Source organism: Haemaphysalis longicornis, unplaced genomic scaffold, assembly GCF_048455015.1.
Source record: "Haemaphysalis longicornis isolate Haplotype H1 unplaced genomic scaffold, Haemaphysalis longicornis Haplotype H1 scaffold_10, whole genome shotgun sequence".
Classification (NCBI taxonomy): Eukaryota; Metazoa; Arthropoda; class Arachnida; order Ixodida; family Ixodidae; genus Haemaphysalis; species Haemaphysalis longicornis.
The window spans coordinates 7,199,264-7,210,190 of NW_027526204.1; the positions used below are offsets into that span (position 1 = coordinate 7,199,264).

At 45.3% G+C, this 10,927-nt stretch overlaps 1 long non-coding RNA gene across 1 annotated transcript; it reads right to left on the reverse strand.

Annotated features, from left to right (window-relative positions):
• Positions 1 to 225: 225 nt before the first annotated feature.
• Positions 226 to 6,530, reverse strand: LOC144158151 (uncharacterized). Its single transcript, XR_013319954.1, has 3 exons — positions 5,900 to 6,530; positions 4,691 to 4,960; positions 226 to 1,807 (listed from the first exon to the last, which is right to left on the reverse strand). It is a non-coding gene; the product is annotated as an uncharacterized LOC144158151 (long non-coding RNA).
• Between the last annotated feature and the right edge of the window lie 4,397 nt (positions 6,531 to 10,927).

Here is a 10,927-nt window from a genome sequence, read left to right on the forward strand (position 1 = left end):
ACAATGACGTCTACAAAGCAGGCTTATACTGGTAGAATGTTTCATACCATAATTACTGTGTGTTCAGAGCTCACGTGTGAAGTATGGATACTGCTGCTTCAGCAAGAACCGAGGATGAGCACCCTTCCTGGTTCTGAAAAAAAATAACAGAGGAAATGCCTTAAGCAGGATTCTGAAACGGGGTTGAATGAAACAAGAATGAACAAGAAATTCTTTCAAAACATGTAAAGCAATGCAAACAAATATTTATTTCAACTTATTTCTACAAAAGACCACCTCATGAAGACTGGTGGTGGGGTATTGGCTCAAAAAAAAAAAGCAGAGAGCACTTATACAAATGCTACAGGGAGCTTTCGCAGCCAACAATTGTTTGAACACACCTAAACTAATCACTGTTCAACAAACTCATAAAAAATGTTTGAATGCATAAAAAACCAGTGGTAAACACAGGAAACAGTTAAAACAGAATGACGGCACAAGTTTGTCCCGTCGTTCTCTTCTGTGTCCTGGGTTTTCCTATGGTTTTTCATCCATTCAAACATGTACCAGCTAGCCCAGTCCAACGCCTTGGTATCATAAAAATATGGATAGTCAATCCTTACACAAAGTTGAAAAAAAAAAAGAAAGTATAAAGTAGGTGACAAAATTAAAATGACAGCAAATTGGTTGGCTTTTAATTTTAAATGATAATATAAAAAATAATGGCATGAATGAAAGTGAGCAGCACGCGAAGTACCTTGTTGCTAGCCCGACATTCCACTTTGAAGCAAAATGTCCGCTTTCAACACTACATAGGCTAAACATGCAATGAGGCATTCCTTTAGGCACACAAAATATACCATAATTGTTAAAAAAGCTACGAATCAGTTGAAAAAACCTGACCACGACAAATTGGAATTAGTGACTAGATACAGTTTCAGAAATACACAGCGACATCATATAAAAATATATGGTTCCCATACAAAGATTGATCATAACAAAAATTCAGGACATTTATCAGACTGGCATCAATGTGCAAAGCAGCTTAATGAAGGAAGACGGTCTTCACTAAAAACATGTTAATATTGGGAGCTCATGTGCTTCCCTGCAAGTTGGGTGTGTAAACCCACTGACATCTTAACTAACCCGCCTGAATCATCACTTGATAGACATTGAGGAATTTTACGAATTGGTTTATTGTAGCCAGCTGTCTAGTTTATTTCCCTATTTTTCTTGGCATTTCGTGTCTAATTCTAAATTTGGTGACTAGATAGCTTTTACTATGGTCATGCACTGGTGACAACAAATATTTGATTTTACTTTAAAAAAATTTCAGTTTTGTTTTATTGCTCACCAGCCAACGATCTGAAATATCAGAGGTGCTTAAAACCTATGTTGGCATTTCCTTCCTGCAGTGTAGTACAACTAATCATGACTTTTACCATAATTTGTTCACAAATCGTAATATGTGGAAAGTATTCAGCTTAATGAAAATGTCATTTCAGAAGCATGCACAATCAACAAGGCCTCAATGACTCTCATGACGTGGTCCACTTGTTTCTGTCACAAATAACCTGAGTGCAGACACATTCCACCGAAGACGAAGGTAACATGCCCTCTTGGGTGATGAATATTTAAAAAGCCTTACGAGTAAATTTGCTGCTGAGCACGTGAAATTGTGGCATTAAAACAAAAGATCCCTCTGCGGCATCTTTCACTTGGAGGAGCGCTTGACCACAAACTTTGAGAAGCTGGAAAATGCTCCATGAACCGCTCCAGCCAGCAGAAACGATGCAGGACACAAGTTGGTAGGCGGACCGTTGGCATCCTGCGATTGTGAAGATATTTCTGTTTAGTAGATGCTCTTCTTTTTGTACCACTGTTTATTTCACCTTTAACAAGCAGCTGAACTCCTTAACGTTCGCATAATAAAATGCTGCAATGCGGAACAGTTAGCAGGGTTACCTCAATTTTGCTTTTCTACGAATTAACACAATGTAGGTAATCTGCACACAACTACAATCAAAGTACAATTTTCACCTACTTCACTGCTAACATCAGCGTTTGACTGCTCAAGCACAAATACAGGTTAGACATGTGAGCAATCTGCTAAACGTATCCCCACAAACTGAACAATCAGGCATCAGAAATCGGCAAGGAAGGAGGTGTCACGTTTAAATGGCACTTTTTTTGTTCAAAACATAAACAACACCTGGAAGCTTGAAGCGTGAGAGGGGGTCTTTCACGCTGACAATGTCAGAACATAGCTTGCTAGTGGGCACCTGCACGATGTGCACAATGTGTTTCTTGAAAATGCGTGCGAAAGTTTGATTGATGTGTAGGACGAGAATTGCAGCACGTTTTGACACAGGCCTTGTGGATGCTTCTGCCTGCTAATGTCAATGTGGATTCTTGCTAGTCGCCCTCTTCACTTCTTTCTGAATATAATGCTTTAGGCATTATATTCAGGACAACGACTGCATCAAAACGTGCAGCAATTACCTACGTCCCACACATCGGTGAAACTCTCGCACACATTTTCAAGACACGCAGTGCATACATTGTGCATGTGCCCACTAGCAAGCTGCGTTCTGACATTGTCAGCGTGAGAGACCCCCTCTCACGCTCCAAGCTTCCGGGTATTGTTTATTAGATTCCATGCGCTGAATGCAAATCAGTGTACATTGGCGAAACGGGCAATCTGCACAGAAGATTAATGCAGCACTGGAACGAAGTGAACAAGGGCCATGCAAAAACAAGTCCACTGGCAGAGCACCGTGAGAGGACGGGACACGTGGTCGACTGGAACAAGACAAAATTACTGACAACTGAGTGCAATCTATCTTCTCGATTACTGCTCGAGTCCCTCATTGTTCAGACGACGCCCAACATTATCAACATAATGGATGGCAATCTGCACCATATCTATGCAAACTCATTGCGCCGCGTAATGCCCAATATATAGCTTCGTTTTCCACGACACATGCTCACCGTGAACAAGCAACAAACCGTTAAATGGCTTTCTTGACTTGGTCAGTGACCTACGTTTCATCACTGCAATAATGCTTCTACCTGCCTACACGGCATTCCGTCAAACACTGGACTACACCACATGAGCCATTGGCGTTCTTAACCTGCACCAGAGTATATAACCTTTCACTACTGCTATGAGATAGACCCATAAACGCACTTCAATATGGCCTTTATATTTAGCTCTTGGAAACATTATGTATAATTTTACCTTTAAGTTGCACCTGCTACAGCAGCTGGTACTATACCAAAAACATGAAAAAAAAACGGTGGTTTAACACGCCAAAGCTACACTTGGGATATGGGGAGCACTGTAGGGGAAGGCTTCGCATTAATTTTGACCATCTGGGTATTTTTGTGCGCATCGAAATCTCCAAACACGGGCGTCTTTACGTGTTGCCTCCATCTGAAAAGCGGCTACACCAAGCGGTATCTAACCGACATTCGCCTCCACAGCACACCACCCTAGCCACGGCAGTGGGTTAAACATATGAAATAAAGCGAGTTTTGGAGTGCAAATGAAAATATTAATCACACGTCTTATTTTCCCAATCGATGTACCTTTTGAAATCCACCATGCAATCCCCCCTCCCCTACCGGCCTACCAAAACACCTTTGTCTCAAGAGGTAATCAGGCTGTTGTTAATGAAGTAAGCATTTACAATCCGAGACTTGCCACCGTTAAAGTCATGCACTTTGTTTTAGAGATAAGCGACATTAGCCATTTGCAGCACCACGAGTTAATTGTGCTAAGATCAGATTGAAAGCATTGACGGTAGTAGTTGAAAGAAATTGTGTGATAAATTACAACATCATCTGCAAATAGACTTACATGGGAGGATATGCAACATGGAAGATAGACCAAGCAACCTGCCTGGGGGGACAACAAAGTGGCACGAGCAAAAGAAGTATATAGTTATTAGAAGTAAACTGCATTTGAGAAGAATGAAAATCTTTTGCTCAAGTGAGGACATTAGGGTGAAGTTTGAGAAGTAGTCTGTGGTGTGCAATGCGATTGAATGCTTTAGAAAAATCGAGAAAAACTACCGCAGTTTGTAAGCCTGTGTCAATGGATCAATGTAGATCGTGAACAAATCCTGAAAGTTGTGTTTCTCAAGTAACCCTTGTGAAAACCGTGGTGATACTCGAATGTGATATTGTGATTTTATAAATAATTAGCGACCTGAGAGTGGATGAAATGTTTCCTGACCCTGTATATGGTGCTTGTTAGGGAAATTTAATGGTGAAGTACCGTCTCCTGATTTAAAGACTGGTGCTACCTCGACTATCTTCCAACCATTGAGATTAGTGCCTGTCATGGGAGACTGCGAAAAAAGCGCTGTCAGAATTCTACAGACTGCGGGATGTACTTTTCGGTATAGTATGATTATTACCAGTATGATCTGAAGTAGACCAGTTTGTATTGCAAGTTTAAAACCATATCGAAAGATCCTAAATGTTTGCTTGGCTTGATTACATACGAATACTTGCTTCAAAGTCAGTTCAATTTCTCTTCTTGCCCTTTAGTCGTCAGCCCCAGATTTTCTTCAATATCTCTGCTAAGCAATGACACGCTCCATACGCACAGCACTGCTTCATGAAAATGTTTCAAATAATCAGAGGCCACAGCACTGCTAACAGGTATACATCATGGCAAGTTCCACAACATGCAATAACTAACCTGAAAATACATAATCGGTGGGTGCACCGATATGGCAGCAGTGCCTGGACCGATGTGTCGAGCAAATGCGCTGACTTCTGAACGGGTGGTCCAAGCGGCCAGATGATGGATGAATGACCATTCCTGGCGGCAAAGCGTACGGAGCACCAACGAAAGGCCAGGCAGTACTTGGGTACAGCAGGTGCAGTGTCGGTTGGCCAAGGGAGGCCCTGGCAAAGCCTTTGAAACTGGACTGGAAGGCAGCTGACCCAGGACAGCCAGCAGCAGCACCTGCAGGTGCATAATCTGTGAGTGTGCTGACACTTGTTGAAATACAAGAAGAGCACACACAAAGCACGAATGCTTACATCAAGTAGATTTTTAATCGTTTAAAGACAGTAACCTCCAAGGCACTAATAAGAACATTCCCGGAACACCCCAAGTGAAATTTAGGTCACAGTAAGAATGTATTTATTAGACCCGCAGGTACTGTGAGTGGGGTATGCATGATATATGCAAAGCTAGCTACTGAGCTAATTTGCATGGAATGCATGCTAGCAGCTCATCTGTATCCCTTGCTTTCAATCGGAACTGGTGTGTGATAGTTCAGGCTCCTCCATTTCAATGTCTGACTTGTATCTGCACGTTCAATTCTCCAATATAAATCGAGTTGAGTGAGTGCCTACAGCTTTTTTGTTAGTCTCTGTATGGCCTGCGGTTTTGCGAAAATGAGAACTTGCGAATTGGCTCAATTTTCTGCACTAATTTAAACAATACATATGCCTCTGATATCAAGCCCCAGACTTCACGAGAGCTTTCACATGCACTTCCAGGGAACCTCCTGTTCATGTTATTTCTTGGTATACCGCGGGTATTCACGAGGGAGGACTAATCACAGCGTTGTGCCACTCACGCGAAATTGCGACTGCGATCTGCAACCGCAAAGGCACTGTTTGAGAGACACATAAACAAACGCCCCGGTGTTAAAGAGCCTTGCGTGATGTGAAATTATTAGCAGCCGTGTACCATAGCGCGAGCATCGTAGCCAAGGTCTAGCTTCAGCGTAAATTGATGCTGACTTCTGCGGAAACGGTGGACTGGGCGCCAAACAAGTATACCAACTCACGTAGGCTCTCAGAGCAAACGAGATGGGGGTCTAGCGAATTACTGACCCATAAACACCAGAACTCATTCCAACCAAATACAGAATAATAAAAAATGCGTACTTACCCGAGCAAAAACGATGTTTCCAACGTAAAATTCTCCTTCACTGTCGTCTTCATCTCGCGGACACACGAACACGCTTTGTTCTGATGCAATGTCATCCACTTTTGACGCGCAGTATTTTATCCGGCGATGATCGTTCTTCCGGGGTCCCCATGTTCAACACACGCGTAGGTTAGAAGGGTAGACATCACCCATAAAGCTTCTATAACTATGATTTAAGCTTGAAATAGATAAAACAGATTAAATCACGCCACCAACCACTCGGCACAAAACGCCATGAAAAAACACACACAAAAGTGAGAGAAAGTTGCCAGACTTCAAATGCAGCACCTCTATGTTTGACGAAAATTGTGTTACTACTGTAATGTTGGTAATTATCTTTCTGCTTTCAAAGTCTGAAATGTGTTTATAACTTAAATTTAAGGTTTTTAAACACAAAAAGTGAATACACATAAAGTAATTGACATATATACTGATATTGTAAAGAGGTTTGACGTTTGTTTTGGTTTTGTTTTCACGGCGGGCTTCTCAAGAGAGAACGTGCGAGAAAACGAGCTACTTTGGGTTTAGGAAGAGGGCGGTAAATGTCGGCGTGATAGAAAGCAAGGAACAGGTGCTTACCCTGGTCGTTAAAAAAGGAGCTAATGAAACCCTCACGTAAAAAAAAAAAGAAAAAAGGAAAAAAAACGTTCGACGAGGAATCGAACCATTGACCTACAAAACAGTAAACGGACGCGCTAACAAACAGCTATGTCGGCGGGCGTGTTCAAGGCGCCTAAAACAACTCTATACTTACGTAAGTTGTCAACGAATATTGTTGCTTGTGTCTAGTCATCGCTTCCTTTAACGATGGTCTAGTATATGCTGCATTTTTGAAATTCTGGCTGTCCTAACGCTTGTTTCTCACGCACCGGTCTTGCAGACGAGGCCGCATTGCTAGCGCTGCAAGCGATTGAGCCAAAGCTCCATTATTTGACTCAAGCAAAGCTATCGCAGTCAACCCGACCTTTTCTGCGCAAGCCACGGCAGCCACGAAATAAATGGAATGTGCCGTTAGAATTATGGCGTTGATAACGCTTGTTTGACCGGCACCGTCTTGCAGACAAGCAACGTCGCTCTAATACTACAAGCGATGTCACTCCTGGCATGTCAGGCGCATCAAACCCATCAAACCCATCAAACCCACGACTGCTAACAGTGCGAAAACCTCTGAGTTTGTAACAAGTGGGGATTTGCGGTACAGCAAGCAATAGGTACAGCAAGCAGGTAGGCAGAACAGCAGCGTAGGATTACAACCTTTCCCCGAAAAAAAAAAACGGGCCTTCCGGGGGGGGAGGGGGGGGGGGAGGGGGGATTGTGTTGAAAAAAGACGCCATGTTTTTTAACATGCAGTGCCATTTATTGTAGTGTTTTCTTAGAGAGAAATCAACATAACGTTTGTACTGAAAGTGATTGAGAGCTTGGTTAATCGCTCTGCATGTGCTTCACTGAAAAGTAACCGCAATTGCTGACCGCGGCGGTAGAATTTCGTTATTTTGTTCTTCCCTTAGGTCCCCCTCCATCTGAGGCAGCGCGCTCGCCCGCGTATTTTCTCTGCTCGCGTGTCTTTGCGCAGCTTGTCGACATAGGCGTGCGCAGAGTTCTCAATTTGGGGGGGCAAAGTCTTACCGCTGCGCCCCCCCCCCCCCCCCCCCCCCCCAGAGCAACTCCCGACCTCTTCTCACTGAAGGCCTTGCGGTGCGAACGCAGTGCAAAGAGGGATGGTTATAAAATTTTTATTTCAATGTGATGGAATTGCAACACACACAAAATATTTCTGAGCAGAAATTTTACTTTCATGTGTTACATCGGCAAGGCAGGCATGGGGCAAATTTGGCGCCCCCTTCAGATGATTAGGGGGGGCGGCCGCCCCCCCTGCCCCCCCTGTGCGCACGCCTATGCTTGTCGACACGTATTTATCGTCTTAGTTGTTGAATTGACGCTTATAAAACGCCAAAACGGGCATAATCACGGCACAAAAGCCAAAAAACCGGCTGATGACGACTGGTTTTAGATATGGACCGGCAACCGGCCCGCTGTTTAAAAAACCGGTCGGGCCGGTCCAAAACCAGGAAGGTGGCAACCCTACGGAAGCGACGAGCGAAAATGATTTTACACGACCGCCCCCGTCGGCCTGCGCAAAAAAGGAAGATAGAACCCCTGCATACACGCCCTCGAAGAAAGCTGTACAGCCGATTCAGTTTGTTGTGGACGAAGAGCAACCGAGGCTGCAGCCACAAACGATTGCGCTTGCCGTGGTATGAGCCAAAGCATATCTTCACATAGTTATGTTATCGTCCGTCTGACTGTTACTTACTGAAGGGAAAATTCAGAACACAAACGTTGACGTCTAGCGTCTATGCCAGACATAGACGCTGCTGTTTAGGCCCTAAAAACCACCTTCAGGGCGTCTGTCGGTTCTGTCTGATGGCGCGCTCGCGCCGCTGATTACGAACGAGGCGTCTGTTGGCGTTGACTTATCGTGTTGGCGAGCCGGTAAACGCCATCACGGTTAAACTCCCTGTTGGAAGACTACGCTGTTGGGACGATAGAGTGCCGACAGAGCTTCTTATTGGCCCCACAAACGCCATCAAGGTTAAACTCCCTGTTGGAAGACTAGGCTATTGGAACGATAGAGTGCCGACAGAACTTCGTATTGGCCCCACAGGCGTGCTGTGAGCCCAACAAGAAAGTCTTGTTGGAATTTTTGCCCGGGGCATAATAATACGGGAACAAATTCTTAGGTAAATGCGATTTCGTTGAGGACACCGATGCCTCGCGTAAAAGTTTTATTTATAGGACTACAAGAGGCATTTTGTAGCCTTTCCTTCCCGTGCACCCAGACATCGAAACGAACCTTGTGATACACTCGAAGCAGTAGATTAGTGCAGAGTGGAATTTAAACATTCAGCACGTTTTGTTCAATTTACGAACAGCAATTTTAGAGCCTTTCCCCTGGTCTATGTGGAGAGTTCATATTTATTCTCTCAACGGGCGGTGAAATAGTGCAATGTGCGGTTTAAACATTCAGCGTGTTTTTGTGCAATTTTGCATGCTTGCATTCACACACCGTTCTTTTAGGCACCCTAACGATAAGGTGCTGTGGTAACACCCCAATCGAGAAGAAATACTTTTTAGCACCCCTGTAACGGTCGTAGCACCCTATGAAACTGTTGATTACACCCCTGAATTTCGGCACCCTCGAGGTGGGGTGCCCGAGCAATATTTGGGTGCTTGAAAGGTGCAAAAAGGGTGCAAAATGTTCAGTACACCCTCCTTGCACCTTAAAGGGTGTAAAAATGTTAAGATTTACACCCCTTAATATGTGGCACCCTCATGATTGGGTGCCGGAGCAATGTTTTAGTCCTTAAAAGGTGCAAACAGGGTGCAAAATGTTGAGTGCACCCTTTTAGCACCTTTAAGGGTGTTAAAAAGTTTAGTGTGTATAGCAGTGTCAGGGCGCACAGGCCACACTGTAATGTCATCACCGTACTGTATGTACGTTACGTATGGCATTCCCGCCAGTTGCCAAGCTAAGGGAAGCGAGGCGATATGAAATAATATTCGCGCCAGCACTGAGTCCCGTGGAACACCGCGATGCGCGCTGAAATGGCCTGTAGCTGCTTCGGCCAAGTGAACAGAGAAGGTGTGGTTCCGAAAAAAGACATTCACGAATGTGCATACACCACTGGGAAGTTTAAGCCACCTAAGGATCCCAATTATAGCTTCGCGGCTTACGCTGTCGTATGCTTGCTTGATATCCATCGCAGAAAACTTCGAATCCAACGAGAGCGACCTTCTATAAGGACCATAGAAGAGAAATGCTGGAGTCCCTCTTAAACACCCAATTGTGGGCTGAATGCAATTTTACCAGGGTGGTACCGCGAATACGCTCCAGCCACCATGAAAGGCGTTTCGCTATAGCATGCGCTCTAGAGATATTGCCCAAGCTTGGAAATGTGGTCCGCAATCGCAACGATTTCCACGTGGTACTAAGATTCCGGAATGATGGGTGTAGCCCAAACTGTGTCATGGTCTCAAGTAATACATTAAGAGTGGTACCGTCCGTGTTCTTGCACCCCTCGAAGGAATGCAATCCGCTCCCGGTGCTGTTCTGGGCTTGGCATGGTCTATGGTTGCCAAGCGTTCTGCCATTGGGAAAGGAGCCTCAGTCCCTACAATGTCTCCACTTGTAGGCAATGAACCGGCTGCAGTCGGCAGTTTTGCCCATGAAAGGCGGGTGATGGGGTGTCAAATGCGGGAAAGAAGCTACTTGCTGCTGTATAGACGAACGTGGACGGGTCTTGCCCGGATGCTAGTAGTGCACGAGCCGCTGGATGCGGGGGATGTATACCGCGTTCCATTGCTCAAAATGTTCGCCAGACTGAAGAACTCGACAGGGTCAAGCGAAGCGCGCCAGTTCAGCCACCGGCCACGTGCCAGTCGCCGTTCATGTCGGCGTGCTGCTAGCTGCAAGGCATTGAAGCTTCAGCCGAGCTTCGATTACCCTACGGTTTCTCAATGAAAAAAGTTCAGATTGGCGGTGGGCTGCCCACACACGGCAGAGTTGTAGGTCCGGAACAGGCCGGGATTCCTCCACCAGGTAGTGTGGGTCGCTGCCTCCAAAGACGTGCGGAGCCTGGGACGTGGGTCCGGTAAGGGGCTTGAGACCACCGTCGCTGATGCCGATCGATATACGTCCCGGTCTACAACCCGACGCAGTATTCGACGGCGATCCCTACGACCGGGGGAAAGTTCGGCATTGATCGGATGGTGATCACTGCCCCAGCACTCCGGTTCACACATCCAGGTCACTGAGTAACTTCCTAACCATCAACCTCAATCGGGCGAGCGGGGAGTATCGTGTAGCACTGAAACGTCATTGACTAGCACAAACTTGGCGTCTACAAAAGTGTCATACCAGGCGCACTGCAGGTGACACAGCCACATGTAGTGCGGGGCGCATTGAAATACCCCGCCACCAAGATTGAG